General features: G+C 38.1%; 1 long non-coding RNA gene across 1 annotated transcript in view; it reads left to right on the top strand.

Moving 5' to 3' along the window:
- The first annotated feature begins 6,992 nt into the window (after positions 1-6,992).
- Positions 6,993-16,927, top strand: part of LOC130033672 (uncharacterized) — a 56,609-nt gene continuing 46,674 nt past the window's right edge. Inside the window, exon 1 of the long non-coding RNA XR_008793970.1 lies at positions 6,993-7,067. This is a non-coding gene — a long non-coding RNA (uncharacterized LOC130033672). The remainder of the gene's footprint in view (positions 7,068-16,927) is intronic.

Raw genomic sequence — 16,927 nt, forward strand, 5'->3', positions numbered from 1 at the left:
ACTTTGATACAATTATTAATAACTTTTATCTGGTCTTTAAGTCCTTGTTCTGACTCTTATTTTTCAATATTGAAAGTCCTGTCCTACCAGTATTCTATTTTATGCTGGACTCTAATCATCCAGATAATCAGGGAAATGCTTTAATGATTAATTAAAAATATTACTACTATGACTGTATAGAATTTTTCATGTGTTGATAATTATTTTAGTTCAAGTTTATGTTTAATTTTTCTCTTTGGGGCAAGAAAAACAATGAAAATTAAGTACTTGATTTTCTAGTATACAGTTGAGATATATGTATGGCCATATTCAAGAACTTTTAAAGGAAGTGATATAAATGAATATTCTTAGATTGTACCTGATCACATTTAAGAAACTACAAGGACTGCAATCAAGTACAATTGGTTAATGTGAGATATTACCTCTGATAATTAATGTGCCTGTTTATATGAAAATATAAAATACAAATTTGATGATTGTCTTTAAAATAGCACTTGGATTTTCTAAAAGAGCTAATGTAAAAATAAGGAGTTAAATGCCTTGCTGGGGAACTAAATTTATCTGTGTCTCTTCAGCAACATGTATTGACTTCTGTTTAATGTTGGTTTTATTTTACTTGTAGATTGTAATGCTGATTCATGCACTTTGCTTGGAAAAGCCACTGTTTTAGGGGGAAACTGTGTATATACATGTAGTTGTATATGTGCATGTGAGTTGAAGATCTGGTGAGAGATTATGGAATTTCCACTTTATCAAAATGGTATTTCATCCTATTTTTGTCACTTGTTAGCAATATTATATTTTAAAAAGTTTACATGCCTTCTTTAATTATGGTCTCTCATTTACAAATATTAAAGAAGATACAGAGGCAATGGACCAGAAGGATGGCCACAAGCATCAGTAACCTGGGCAACAAGTGAGTGGTCAACAGCTTGGAAGTAAATTTTCATGGCTTTAGATTTACAAGTTGCAACTCACTCTCTGGTTTCCAACTGCCATAAGTTTAAAGTTTCAAACAAATAGTTCCAGACCCTGAACCAGAAGCCTAAACTAGATTTAGGTGCAGAAAAATACAAAGAGCAGAACCCATAGAATGACACTGGGTACCTGGGACAACTATAAAGAGATCTTCTCAGTCTTTCTAACTTGTGTTACTTCCTATGCCCCAGACAGTGTGGAAGGGCAGGAGATAACAGAATTTTTTGCATCACTGAAACCTAGTTAAACTATTAGCTCTGTGATCATTTACAGTTTAACTTAACTGAATTAGCTAAGAAAAAATATTGAAAGGGATCTAAGAAGAAAGATTCTTATCCTTTATTCTTTCAAGTTCTTTTAATTTCCCAGTTAGGAAAGGTATTCCAAATCAATTAAAATAGAACTCCCTTTCAGCTTCCTTCCTTCCTTCCTTCCTTCCTTCCTTCCTTCCTTCCTTCCTTCCTTCTTTCCTTTCTTCTTTCCTTCTTTCCTTCCTTTCTCTTTCCCTCCCTCCCTCCTTCTCTCCCTCCCTTCCTCTCTTCCTTCTTTCCTTCCATCCTTTCCTTCCATCCTTTCCTCCCTCCTGTCATCCCATCCTTCCTTCCTTCCTTCCTTCCTTCCTTCCTTCCTTCCTTCCTTTCCCCCTCCCTCCTTTCGTCCCTTCTGTCCGTCCGTCCATCCGTCTGTCCGTCCCTCCCTCCCTCCCTTCCTCCTTCCCTTCTCACTTCCATCCTTTCCTCCCTCCTTTTATCCCTTCCTTCCTTCCTTCCTTCCTTCCTTCCTTCCTTCCTTCCTTCCTTCCTTTTCCCCTCCCTCCTTCTTTCCGTCCATCCATCCGTCCGTCCGTCCCTCCCTCCCTCCCTCCCTTCTCCCTTTCTTCCTTTCTCGCATCTGGTTTAGAGATGAAAGCTAAAATATTTCATTTTTCTTGGTCTTCAAGCCCATATCCTCCCTTGAGCACATATCTCATTTGTTTATCTCTATTTCTTGGTTTATTTCCACTCTGGCAAAGCCTGTGTTCTCTCCTGAATGTATTCCCCCCTTTCTTTCCTCTTATAGCATTATAAGCAAGTTTTCTTCAATAAAAATGATCTTGCTTTACTGTCACTATCACTGTCCTCCTGTTGTTCATTGATTTGCTCGAGCGGGTCCAGTAACATTGTGAAACCTGTTACTGTGTTTGGCATATCGAATGTGTCATGGGTAGCTTGCCAGGCTTTGCCTTGCAGGCAAGATACTCTCAGTAGCTTGCCAGGCTCTCTGAGAGGGGCAGAGGAATCGAATTTGGTTGGCTGGGTCAGCCACATGCAAGGCAAACGCACTATCTGCTGTGCTATTGCTAAAAGTCATAAAATAAAATAGTTTCTATATACTCTAAGAGATTGTAGAGACTCAAATTATTCTTTTGTTCAAGCATCTATATCATAATTATCATATTAATCTATAAAATGGGTAAAGACTTCTTAATCAACAATTAGGCATAATTGAAAATAGGCATATATGAAATTGTACCGAGGACCTGATGGTACAAGCATGAATGATCAAGTACGACATCATTGGTCTGACCGATACAAGAAGGCATGAATCTCACCATGCCGTTTTTGACACTGGAGAAGAATTGTTCCTCGGAACATGCGATAAAAGAGGTGTCGGAGGCATCGGTGTCCTTGTCAACACAAACTTGGCCAAGAGCATTGATTCATTCGAATGCCTAACAACCCGAATCGGACGTTTACATTTGAATAGATGTGGCTCACTGCCTGCAGTTTCTATCTTCGTTGTCTACGCACCAGCATCTCATTATGATGAAAGAGAAATCGAAAAGTTCTACATGGAGCTGGAGAAGTTCTATAAAGAAGACCACACCTTCTACAAGATCATTGTGGGTGATTTTAATGCCAAGATAGGAATGAGAAGATCAGCTGAAGAACTTCACATCGGTACCCATGGCCTAGAATGGAACGAACAGGGTGAGAGACTGTCTGAGTTCATCATGTCAACCAAGACCATCCATGGTAACTCACAGTTCCAGAAGGCAGAATCTAAACGTTGGATGTGGGAGTCTCCCGGTGGATGATTCGACAACGAAATAGACCACATCATATTCAATCAACGGTTTTGCCTGACTGATGTCCCAAAATTTTGAACGGGATCGGACTACCATCTCCTTCATTCAAAATTCTACTTCACAGAGTGGGGAGATAAGGCTGCAAAGTTCAAAAAGAGAACTCCCAGAATGACCACCAACTGGGAACTCTTTGACACTATTGCGGCAACATGGGAAGATGCCATTGTTGACAACATTGACGAGGAATACGATCGACTGGTTCAGCACCTCCATGAATGTGCGAGGAACGCCAAGAGAGTGATAGCCACAAAAAATCGCCTATCTTCGAAAACTCTTGAACTAATTCGCCAGCGTGGTTTGGCGCATGCCTCAGGCAACCGCAAGCTAACGTCCGAGCTCGCAAAGCAGTGCAGAGATGCGATCAAGGAGGACCTCAAAGAGAGAAGAGCAGAAGTACTGGTAGATGCGGCAGAAGCCGGGAAAAGTATTCGTAACGCCCGCCTGTCCTTCGCCAACTATAAGACCAAGATGACTACCTGTCTGAATGCAAGGTTCCGTCCCAGTGGAAAACCAGCAGGACCATAGTACTGTTCAAGAAGGGAGACATCCATGACATTGGCAACTGTCACCCGATCTGCCTATTGTCTGTCATCTACAAGTTGTTCACTCGAGTCATGTGGATTGGCAGAACAGTAGATGAAGGACAACCATGCGAGCAAGCCGGGTTCTGCAAAGGATTCAGCACCATCGACCATATCCACACGATAACCAAGCTCATTGAGGTTTCTCGGGAGTTCAAGATGCCGCTCTGTTTAACGTTCATTGATTTAAAGAAGGCCTTTGATTCTGTTGAGACGGAAGCGGTCATTGAAGCCCTAGCCAATCAGGGCATTCAAGCCCAATACATCAAGATCCTCCGTGAGCTGTATTGCGGATTCACTACCAGGATCTCACCATTCTACAAAGAAGTGATAGTTGATGTCAGGAGAGGGGTTCGGCAGGGTGATACCATTTCACCGAAACTCTTCAGTGCCACCCTCGAGAGCATCATGCGACGACTGGAATGGGAAGGAATGGGAGTGAAGATAGATGGTCAGCAACTACACCACCTCCGCTTTGCTGATGACATTTTTTTAATAACACCAAACATCAGCCAAGCGGCACAAATGCTGGCCGACTTTGACCGTGAGTGTGGAAAGGTAGGACTACAGCTGAATCTTACGAAGACAATGTTTATGAGAAACAGCCTCGTTCCTGATGCCCCATTCTCTCTCAACGGAATGACCATCTCGATTGCAACAGCTATGTGTACCTAGGTCGAGAAGTCAACATGAGAAATGACCTGGCACCCGAGCTGCGCAGGAGGAAGAGAGCGGCTTGGAACGCCTTCAAGAACATCGAAGAAATAGCTAAGAGGACGAAGAACCTCCGGCTCCGGGCACATCTCTTTGATTCCACTGTTCTTCCTGCATTAACATATGCCTCAGAGACCTGGGCCCTAAGCAAACAGGATGACAATGCTATTCAGGTCTCCCAAAGAAGAATAGAAAGAGCTATGCTTGGAATATCACGTTTCACTCAAATGAGAAAAAGAATCTGGAATTCCGACATCCGTCTACGATCAAGAATCAGGGACGCTGTCTCATTTGCCAAGGTGTCAAAAATCAGATGGGCTGGTCACGTAATGAGATTTAAAGACAACCGCTGGACTAGAGCTGTTACTGACTGGATTCCACAGGATGTCAAAAGACCACGTGGCCACCCACCTACCAGATGGTCAGACTTCTTCGTGAAGATCATGAACGATCAGTTTGAGGCTCTTCATAATCCCAGAGCGAACAGATTCCATTGGGCTACACTAGCACGTGACAGGGACAAATGGAGATGTTACTGGCGCCCGCTCGAGCAAATCGACGACTAACGGGAAGTTAAGTGATTAAGTGATTAAGTGAAATTGAAGAATAAGAAGACCACCCATGGGGAAAATGGTATTATTAACCCACAGTTTGCAAATGGATTATAAGCACAGTAAGTTGGAAGATGCAAAATGTATGGTAATAACTGATGTCATTGAATTAATCTCTTCATGAAATGTAAGAAGTTTACTTGAAGTCACATAGAGTTAAACAACAGATAGAAGCTCAATTCAGATTTTTGAGGAATACCCATATTGTCTTCCAAAAAAAGACCAGACCAGTCAACGTTTCCACCAGTACATGAATGAGGGTCCCCTTTTCCCCACATGCTTGTCACAACTGATTGTTGATGTTCCTTTTGATGAAAGCCAGTCTCTGTGGTGTGCCATGAGATCTCATTGTTTTGATTTGCTTTTCCCCGATGATTAGTGATATAGAGGAGTTTTTTATATGCTTTTTGGCCATTGAATTTGTTCTTTAAGAAAGTTCCTATTCAGGGGCTGGAATGATGGTATAGCCAGTAGGTCTTTTTTTCCTTGCATATGACTAACCTGGGTTCAATTCCCAGCATCTCACATGGTTCATGGAGTAGTGATTTCTGAGTGCAGAGCCAGGATTAACCCCTGAGTGTTGCAGGGTATGGCCAAAACAACAACAACAAAAAAAACAAAAACAACAACAACAACTACAACAACAAAAGAAACTTCCTTTTCATCTCTTCTCCCTCTATTTTTTGATAAGCTTGATGTTTGTTTCTTATAGAGTTCTACCAGTGCTCTATACATCTTGGATATTAAGCCATAGTCAGGTGAGTTGTAGAAAAATAAATTCTCATAGTCTATGTACTGCCTTTATATTCTGATCATTTCCTTTGAGGTGCAAAAGTTTTAGTTTAATAGATAGCACTATCTTCCCGTTATTCATCAATTTGCTTGAGCGGGCACCAGTGACATCTCCATTGTGAGACTTGTTGTTACTGTTTTTGGCATATCAAACAAGCCATGGGGAGCTTGCCAGGCTCTGCCATGCAGGCAAGATACTTTTGGTAGCTTGCTGAGAGGAACGGAGGAACTGAACCCGGGTGGGCCGAGTGCAAGGCAGATGCCCTACTTGCTGTGCTATCGCTCCAGCCTTAGTTTAATGTAGTTCCATTTTTTTGTCTCTGCTCCAAATTGCTTTCTACCCTATGACCCAGCAATTCCACTACTTGGAGTATACCCCGAGGGCCCAAAAGCGTAAATCAGAAAAGACATCTGCACTTCTGTGTTCACCGCAATACTATATACAAAAACCAAAATATGGAAACAACCCAAGTGCCCATCAACCTTTGACTCAATAAAGAAAGTATTATACACATACATAGTGGGACGCTAAGAAAAGATAAAATTATGCAATTTTCTGCACCACGAATGAATCTGGTGAGTAGAATAGTGAGCTAAAAGAAGCCAGAGGGAGAGGAACAGATTCAGAATGATCTCTCTCACATGTGTGATATAACGAAAGTTCATAGGGGAGTATTAAATGCCCAATGCAATTAAAAATAAAAAAGAGCAGGAATGGTCTTCAATGGGAAGCTTGACATTGGGGCAGCGGTGAGGGGTGAAAGTTAGGGATGGAAACACTGGGACAATGGGGAAGGACAAAAGTGCCATCCACAGAGGCAGACTGTGGGGTAGAAGGAAAACAGGACATTGAGAATAGTGGGCATTGGGGAAAAGGTTGGAGGTGGTACAATTTGCACCTGAAACTCAACCATAAATGTCTTTGTAACTTTGCAATTCACAGTGATTCAGTAGAAAAGAAAAGAAGGAAAAAGTATTAAGAAAAAAAAAAGAATTAAGCAACAGAGAGATCATGCCTAAAAATTTGTTGTGAGAGAATCAGTGTGCTAAAGTTGAGTGCATCTGATACTTGAGAGAACAAAATGAATTCTTGTTTTGAGATTTTGTTGATTTTTGTTGTTGTTGTTCTTGTTTGTTTATTTTGGAGCCACACCCAGTGATGCTCAGGAGTTACTCCTGTCTCTGAAACAGGAATCACTCCTGGTGGTGCTGAGGGGACAATATGGGATGTCAGAAGTTGAACCAGGGTATGCTGCATGCAAGGTAAGCACCTTACCTGCTCTACTATCAGTTTGACCCAAATGCTTTCAGTATCAAACAGAGTACTAAAACCACATTACCTGTGTTTATAAGTATTCAAGGAATGTTTTTGTGTACTTTTTAAAACAAGCTTTTTCATTTCTTTTCCATACGTTTTAATTCATTTCCTGGATGAGACCAGAATAAAGTCAATGAATAAAAATGCATGCCTATTCATTATATTTCAGGAGAATTTTTTTTAACGTCACACATATTTATATTCTCTTGTTCTAGAGTTATCCTAGACTAGTGTTCCACTGTTTAGGTTAAAGGGCCAGGTATTTTTAATATAAGCTGATTTCAGCTGAAACATTTTTTTTCATGCAAGCTGCTACTTGTTCTTTTTGAATAAATGTCACTTACTGTGTTTAAACTACCTTTTGGTTTTATGTTCATCCCCTTTTGTTCTGGCCTTTATTTTGCTTAAGCTGTATGATTAAGTGAGAATTGGATGATAATTTGAAATGATCAGTGTTATAACCTCGTCAAAATCAACTGAAATATATTTAGCAATTATTTAAATAAGCAATGCTACATAAGTAATTTCATCATTTCTTATTGTTATTTTTATTCACCAATTTATAAACAGTTCTGATTATATCCTGGTCCATTACAAAGTTGAACTCAGGTTTTCTGGTTTGGTTTATGTATCCATCCCCATGATTTCGCCCTTTTCCCTTTTTTTAAAAAAATTATCTTTATATTTTTCCTCTTAATAATATTCCTCCTTGGGGTTGGAGCAATAGCACAGCAGGTAGGGCATTTGCCTTGCATGCTGCCGACCTGGGTTTAATTCCCAGGATCCCCTATGGTCCCCTGAGCACCGCCAGGAGTAATTTGTGAGTGCAAAGCCAGGAGTAATTCCTGAGCTTCGCTGGGTGTGACCCAAAATAATAAATAAATAAACAAATAATATTGCCTCCTATGTCCTATGGGCTGGAGCGATAGCACAGTGGTAGGGCATTTGCCTTGCACGCAGCCAACATGGCCGACCCGAGTTCGATTCCTCCGCCCCTCTCAGAGAGCCTGGCAAGCTACCGAGAGTATCTCGCCCGCACGGCAGAGCCTGGCAAGCCACCCGTGATGTATTCGATATGCCAAACACAGTAACAACAAAGTCTCCAATGGAGACGTTACTGGGCCTGCTCAAGTAAATCGACGAACAACGGAGGGCCTTTACCTTTTTTACCTTTACCTATGTCCTATGTTCCATTTCCATTTAAGTGCAAGTTGAACTCAGAGAATCCTTTGTCCTTCTGTTTTATCATTGAGTATTAGATTATTAACAATAATTTAAATCTCAGATTTCCTCTATGAACATTCTTATTTCATGGACCCCAGGTATAACTTTTAGGAATAGTTTTTGTTCATGTAATGTACAGAAGTGGAAAAGTACTAAAAACTAATCTTTTAACTAGAAATCTTTTTGCATTATCACTTCTACTGACATTCAATGTTAATGTCTTTTTTTTCTGTTCTTGGACTTTAGATTTTTATTTTATCAATACAAGTAGCAAATATAGAAAAACTTATTTCAGCAGATAGTTTTTGATTATGAAAGGATTATTTAATTTCTCACTTATTCTCTGCATTCTTTCTTTTTAAAACAAAAATGTTTTGTATTGTGTCACCCTGATTTTCAAAATTATTCATAGTTGACTTTCAGCCATACAATGTTCAAACACTAATCCCATCATCAGTTCCCCAGTTTCCCTTCCACCCTGCAACCTACCTCTTTCACTGGCACAATTTTAAATTTGGTTGTTGTAGTTTGGATCTCATGATTTCAGTTTTTATGGTTCTTTGCTTCAGATACGTAAATATGCCAGACTGCCAACTGTCAATCCATTTCCTTATTTTCCTTTCATTCCCTTACCACAGATAATGGAGATAGATCTTCCAGTATTTATCTTTTTCTTATGATTAACTTCACTTACGGTGATATTCTCCATTGTATAATATCTCCGGGGACAGCCTGGGGGAGGCCCTGACAGCTCTCCCACTAGTCGCCTGGGTTCTGGAGGGCTCCAGACCACTCGCCCAGCCAGGGCGGCCCACGTCATGCGGCAGACAGTGGACCAAACAAGGGCCAAAATCGTGTGATTGATCAGTTACCGTTTATTCCATTCTCCCCAAGTGCCTGACCCAGTCTCTCTGAGCCTCCCATTCTAGTCTCACACTGCTGCTCATTGTCTCTTCCTGTTTCTCCTGCTCATCTCTCCGTGCTCCATCTTGCAGCCTAGGCTGTCTCTCTCCACGTGCCTGCTCCTGTATTCTTCTACATTCTTCTCCCTCTGTCCCCCTTGCTAGTCTTTCCACCTTGTTACCCTGTGTTCTCTCTTATCTCTCCCACTCTCTTGTCTCTCCAACTCCCCAGCACTCTGGGACTACACTGCACCTAGGCTGGTAGCAGAATCAACATAAGAAAGTCCTTCCTCTGCTCTTCAAACTTAAGGGTCAAAACACCATGTAAGCATTTTCCAAAGCCCTTCCTGACTCCCAGGGGCAAAATACCTCTTAAGGTGTTTTTCTCCTTTCCTCAGTCCAATAACTCAATCAACACTTTAATATTATATATTTTTGTATGGACACAGTAAGAGATACATTGAGGCTTGTAGGGCAGCTCTTCTGGGAACATCTTGCCAGAGACTCAGACTATAGAGCTCAGGCCACATTAATCTTTCCTAACCCTAGCAGGGTCCAAATCTAGTTATTACTTTTTGGATCATGACAGCATTTGTCCATGACCAAGCTCTTAATTTATAATTAAGCATTAGGCACTTTGGCCAGGCACATCTTGATGCCAGGGTAGCACATAGCTTACTGTTTGCCCTGGTTCCATCCAGTCCCTTGTCGAGACCCTGCTTTTGGGGGCACTAGGAAGTAAGAGCAGCTGAGGCTTAGTTCGAGAGAACAGATGCCCAGACGGAAAATATCACTGAAAGTCATGTTACAAAAGCATAGCATATACTATCTTCTTGTGTCCATAGAAAAAGGACATTGCTCTGAATAAGCTATGCAAAGGACTTAGGAAGAAAAGAAAAAACAATATTTACAAGTCAATAGAGCATAAAGAAAGAAGTTACAAATAAATATAGGAATGGGAGCACTGTGATGGGAGCAACCCAATAAACCTAAACTACCTGAGGCTATACAGGAAGGACAAAACAATGTTATCCTACACTCCATCTCCATCCAAATTCCAAGAAATTGCAGGATTTTCTCCTTCCTTGCAGCTATATAGTATTCCATTGTGTATATATACCATGCCTTTATATATAAATATGAATATAGATATAGGCATATCTATATATAATCCACTCACATCTATAATTTAACAACGAGTTTGATTCCATATCTTAAATATTGTTTTAAGTACTGCAATGAATAATGGTGTGCATTTATCATTTTGAATGGACATGTCCTGTGGTAAATACAAAAAAGTAGAATTGTTGAGTTGTGTAGCAGCACTATTCTTACTTTTCTGAGAAAACACCATAATGTTATTCATAAGGGTTGAACCAGACAACATTCCTACAACAGAAAATAAGATTGCTTTTTCACTACATCTCTGCCAATAAGAATGTTTCCAGATGTTTTGTTATATGCCATTCTCATTGGTGTGAGATGATATTTCATTGCTGTCTTGATTTGGATTTCACAAATAATAAGTAATAAGGAACACTTTTTCATGTGCTTATTGGCCATTGATCTGTCTTCTTCAGAAATGTGACTTTTCATATTTCCTTTCCACATTATTTGATAGTTTTTGTTGTTGATCTTCATGTGTTCTTTGTATATCTTGGATATTAAAACTTTATCTGATATGTTAAGTCTAAATATTTTCTCCCACTCAGTTGGTGTCTTTTAGTTTTAGCCAGTATTTCATTTGTTTCATAGCAACTCTTTAGTTAATGTCTGTTACACAATATGTCTCAAACAGATACTTGTATCTGTCCCCAAACCAGCTCCTTTACTTTATATCGCTCAGGTTAAAGTTTCAGAGTTCCTTTGCGTTTCTCAATTCTCAGTCCTTGTTCAATGGTATCTAACTCTACAGTGTTTCTATCTTCTCCCCAGGTTTCTATAATACTACTATGAAGAGACTTCTTGCCTACTCACCAAAAAGTAGGTTTCCAAGTAATTCCTGCACAGTTAATTTTTTTTTTATTATCATTCCTTTAATTTTTTTCTACACTTCTTATCTCATCATCCAAAAGTTTTCAAAACTATTTATCTCTAGCAAGTTCAGGGTATTCTCTTTCACATGACACTGTCTATGCATTATCATGGTCAATTTCATCTGCAAATTTCTTGAACAGAGTCTGTCTTTCCCAGACCCATTTACTGGTCATGAATTCATCTTCTTCCAGTAACACCTTTTGGAGATGCTATCTCTTCTTTTTCCTAACCAATGTTTTCTTTTCCCCTGTGAAATTCATACTTTTGCTTTTTTCCAACAATTCAGGAATCTAATCATAGTATGAGTCCTTAGAGCATGTTCTTTTTCAATTATATTTTAAGTAATGGAGTTACAGTAGCATTCATGTTTATGGTATTGATGTATAAAGTTACTGCACACCCCAGCAACCAAAGCGTCTATGACCCCTATTCTCCTACTCCTGGGTCTGTGTCACCTCAAATCTGACATTCCCGACAACTATAGTTCCCTTTTTCTTCCTACCATCTTTTCCCAGTTCAATTTTAAGTTTGTTATAAAACAGAGGTTGTCTAGTTATCTTTTCACTTCCAAAGCACATCATTGAACTTCCTTTACTCAATATTAATAATAATTCTTTTTGAAAGGAACAACTACTTGAAGTTTATGTCTCCTTGCTGTTCTTCTTAGCATATGCTTTCCCAAACATAATATAGAATTAAAATAAATCAAATTCTAAGCATCCCAGTCACTGAATTAGATTGAGGAATATGCCACTTCTCAAGGTGATGAGAAAATCAAATTCCTATAATCCTGGCTTGATTTTTAGGACTTGTACTCTGCTATACTTTAGGAAACGGATTGTCTTTGTAAGTATGGCATAAAATAACAGTGCTGATAAGTGTCTTAAATAGTATGTAAATTTTCAGTGACTGCCCAATCTGGTATAATTCTTAAATTATAAAAATAGTCTTACATTTTACATTGAGACAAAATGGAAAAATAGTCATAAATTTTATACTGAATAAATATGAGTTTTATATTACTCTACTTTTGTTGTGGGCAAAAGAACTAACTGCATGAAAGTGATTCTCAAAAATACCTTTGCTCAACAGACTAGGACCCGGCGTTCCTCGCATTGTAGGGAGAGGGTATTTACAGCACTGCAAATTCCTGATTTCACCCCTTGACTTCACACTTAGTTCAACTTGGAAATGCAATTGGTTTATTTTGTACAAATAAGCAAGAATGCTGGAAGAAACTAAATATCTTCATAAAACAAAACATTATGATACCAGAAACCCTTAGGAATAGCACTAATGCTTTTAAATGAAGGTTTTATTTGTCTCAGAGCTGCAAAAAGGAGTCACTAATGAGATGTCATTTAAATTCTAACACCTGTTTAATGGCAGTTTTTCTCTATCCCCAAAGAGTAACTGTTTATGAATGTTTGCAGTTTTCCAAGTGTATCTACAAGAATTGTTTTTTCATAAACAATGTGATGCCTTTTTCCTCATATGCTACAGTTATGTTGCAACATATGAAAAAAATTGTTAGATGTGGCATTTTTTTATTAGATACATTCCAAAGATAATATTGTTCCATATACAGAAGCTTAAAATTTTACAATTCAAAGTAAATATTTTATTTATATCACATGTAAATATTTGTGTTTTACAGATTTATGCCTATGTGCTGATAAAGAAAAATAAAATTTATAGTCATATTCTTTATTTAAATTTAGAAAACGTGAAAGGATATGCTGAAAACTGTCCTTTCCTCTACTCTATTATAAAGAAAAATATATTTATAAAGGAACATACATGCACATAGATTCTTAGGAATTTCCAAAGAGGTATTTTGTTTTAAATTTCATTCTCAGGTGATAAATAATTTAAATAGCCAAAAATGGAACTATGCCACTTTATGTGTGTGTTTGTACTTTGTGTGTAATCAACTTTTAAATTTGTGAGTAGAGGGACTGGAGCAATAGCGCAGTGGGTAGGGCATTGGCCTAGCTAGTGGCTGACCCTGGTTCGATTCCCAGCATCTCATATGGTCCTCTGAGCACTGTCAGGGGTGATTCCTGATTGCAGAGCCAGGAATAACCCTTGTGCATTGCAGGGTGTGATCCAAAAAGAAAAAAAAAATTGTGAGTCGAACCTACAGTAATTACTTGCCATTTCCACTACAATTTCTCTAGAAAGTAAACAAGATCAGAGACACTGTATATACTAAATATGCCCTATTCATATGTGTGATATTATTATAGGTTATTTTAATGTTTAATTTTTTTAAAATAAAACTACTTGTGCTTTATTTAAAAGAGACACCTTAATTTCTTTTGAGAGATTCAACTATAATTTCTTTTAAGAAATAGACTTCTATAGATATTTATCAAAATATTGGCTTCTAGGGCAGCTGCAGATAACTTTTAAGAAACATCTATGTTTAAATTAATGAGTCATCATTTTGTTCTATTCTCATTTTGTAAGAGTGTGACATAGAAATGTTTGTGTCATTTATGTCAGAAAACCAGGAACACACTTTGATAAAAGGTGAGAGTTTTTCTGTGGACTAAATATTCCTAAGAACTCTTGGATTTAAGCTGATGCGTTAGGTTTACTACAAAAGGGAATGGCTAAATCATAAAATGCTCCAAGTGTGGACTTGAACAATTCTATAAAAATCTAAATGTTCTGCACATTGAGGGAGAAAAAAGAAAATTGTTGCAGATGTGATTGGATTTCCTATTATGCTTATGACTATTCTAAATTTCTTCTTCATTATCACTATTCCTTAGATTTCTCAGTGCCAAGTCATTTCTTTCTTTCTGCTCTCATGATAGACACCCCGCCCCATGAGATTCTTGACAATTTAAGGTGCTCTTTGAGCAAACTGAACTAAATGTTTTTCAGATTTTTATACCTATTCTCCCTTTATCTCTTTCCATATATGTTTGTATATGCATGTACATACACATGAAAATGTATATCCTTATATGTATTATATATATGTGTACATATATATTTGTGTACAATGCTAAAACATTTGTAAAGTATCAATAACATAATGGTTTAAATAATTTTTATTTATATGTGGAATTTCAATAATAGTTAATCTGAGTGTTCTTTAATTACCCATTCCATTTATTGACAATCAGTTGACATATACCTTGTACTGAGTCAAAGGAAATAAGCATACTCTTTTTTTTAATCCTGTGCTCCTTACTGACTTATGAAAGCCAAATATCCATTCTTTATGGAGAGATGAATCAGCAATCCATATAATATCTATTCATCATACATATTTCACAAGGAGGATATTGTGGTGACTGCAAAGTTCTTACAAAAATAATATGGAAATCCGGAACTTGATGTGGAGTGTCAGAAAGCCTCTTACTATTATTTACCTTATCAGCTTTTGCTTTCTGAAATCAATGGAAGGGCATCAAGTTCAGCTAATCCATATTTCTGAGTATGAAATTGAATTTATAGTCTGTAGTATGTTGACTACCGCTCACATTTAAGGCATAATTGATTTTTATTGAAAAGCCAGCAGGCACATCAAAAATTTCCACAAACCACAAGGATGTTAAATTTTACCCTGTTTAGATAATAGTGTGGCTTTATTTATCCTTTAAAATGGAGCTTTTATATTTATATCAGCAAATGCTATGGAAGTGTGACTGATACCTTATGAAACCATTAATCCATGGTTCTGTAGAACTGTACTACACAGAAATATGGAACTTTGGATTTCTAAGGTAAATGTCTATGGTTAGCTTGTTTTAAGGATAAATGGAATAATAAATTTCATCTTGTCGTGTGGCCATGGTATCTTTCATGAAACTACTCCTTACATCATGATTTCTTTTTCTCCAAATTTCTTCTGCATCTCATTTTATCTTCTGATTTATAAATCATATCTTTGTACATGGATTTATTGTTTATACAAGAAAAATATTAGTCCGATGAAGGAAAAACGATACTTTCTATTTTTAAGTAGTCAATATTAGCATGCATAATACTTCATTAAGTTTCACTCAGACAATCTGAACTGATATGCTAAATCCATTTATTTATTACTAAAAGTTATCAAAAACTCTCAAGTACTCCTGCCTTAAGGAAGCAATTGTGAAAACATAATGCCAAGTACATTGTGCATTTTCAAAAGCAATATATATATATGCATATTCATATGCACATAAATATAAAAAGATGCTAAGTACTGTTTTATTTTCCTCCTTTTTAACCTTATAGCAGGAGTTGTTTCTGAGAGGCCTGAATCACACTTTAAGGAGAATTTTGGGAATTGTGAGGGTATATTAGTTTTTACAAAAAATCTAATGGTATCAATACTACCACTGTTGTGATTCATGTCAAGAAAAATTAATATGTGCAATTTGCAGAGGGACCCAGTACTTGAAAACTTACCCCATCCTACAGGATTTTTGAGTGTCCTAATAGACATTCATATAAATGAAAAACCTTTCATTACTATCTGTATTTCACCCATTTATTTTACATTATTATAAAATACTCTCACAGCTTATAGATACTGAATTTTCCAAAAATAAATATGTAAATTAAAAGGAATTTAATATTGTGAACTCGACTATTTACTTGTTACTGACAGGAGCTTTATGTACCATTTTTTTTCTATTTTGTGTTAGTCCCCATGACTTACAGTATCTGTATGGTTTTGCTCAGTCAACAAAACAGTTTTGTGTCAGTTTCCTGGTGCATTTACAAATTTGCAAAATTGTATAGATTTCAGCACTTGGCTTTTCATACTTTCATTATATAGCAGTAGCACTGAACTCCCACTGTTCAAAAAGTTACTCGAGTCAGTAACGTCTCCATTGTGAGATTTGTTGTTACTGTTTTTGGCATATAGAATACACCATGGGGAACTTACCAGGCTCTGCCATGTGGGTGGGATACCCTCAGTAGCTTGCTGGGCTCTCCAAGAGGGACAGAGGAATAGAACCCGGGTCGCTGTGTGCAAGGCAAACGCCTTACCTGCTAACAGTACTCAAATATTGATCACTTGATCACTTGACTTCCCGTTAATCATTGACTTGCACAGGCGGGTGCCAGTAATGTCTCCATTTGTCCCTGTCACATGCTAAAGTAGCCCAATAGCGTCTGATCCTTCTAGGAACACGAAGAGCCTCAAACCAGTCATTCAGGATCTTGATGAAGAAGTCTGACCATCTGGTAGATGGACGGCCAGGTGGTTTTTTGACGTCCAGTGGAATCAAGTTGGTAATGGCTCTAGTCCAGCGGTAGTCTCCAAATCTCATTACATGTCCAGCCCATCTGATTTTTGACACCTTGGCAAGCAAGACAGCATCCCTGATTCTTGATCATCGATGGAGGTCGGAACTCTGGATTATTTCTCTCATTTGAGTGAAACGTGATACTCCTAGCATAGCTCTTTCAATTCCTCTTTGGGAGACCCAAATAGGGTTCTCATCCTGTTTGCATAGGGCCCAGGTCTCTGATGAGTATGTTAATGCAGAAATAACAGTGGAATTGAAGAGATGTGCCCAGAGCCGGAGGTTCTTCATCCTCTTAGCTATTTCTTCAACGCTCTTGAAGGCATTTCAACCCGCTCTCTTCCTCCTGCACAACTCAGGTACCAGGTCATTCATCATGTT

This window comes from Sorex fumeus, unplaced genomic scaffold, assembly GCF_029834395.1.
Source record: "Sorex fumeus unplaced genomic scaffold, SorFum_2.1 ptg000054l, whole genome shotgun sequence".
NCBI lineage: Eukaryota > Metazoa > Chordata > Mammalia > Eulipotyphla > Soricidae > Sorex > Sorex fumeus.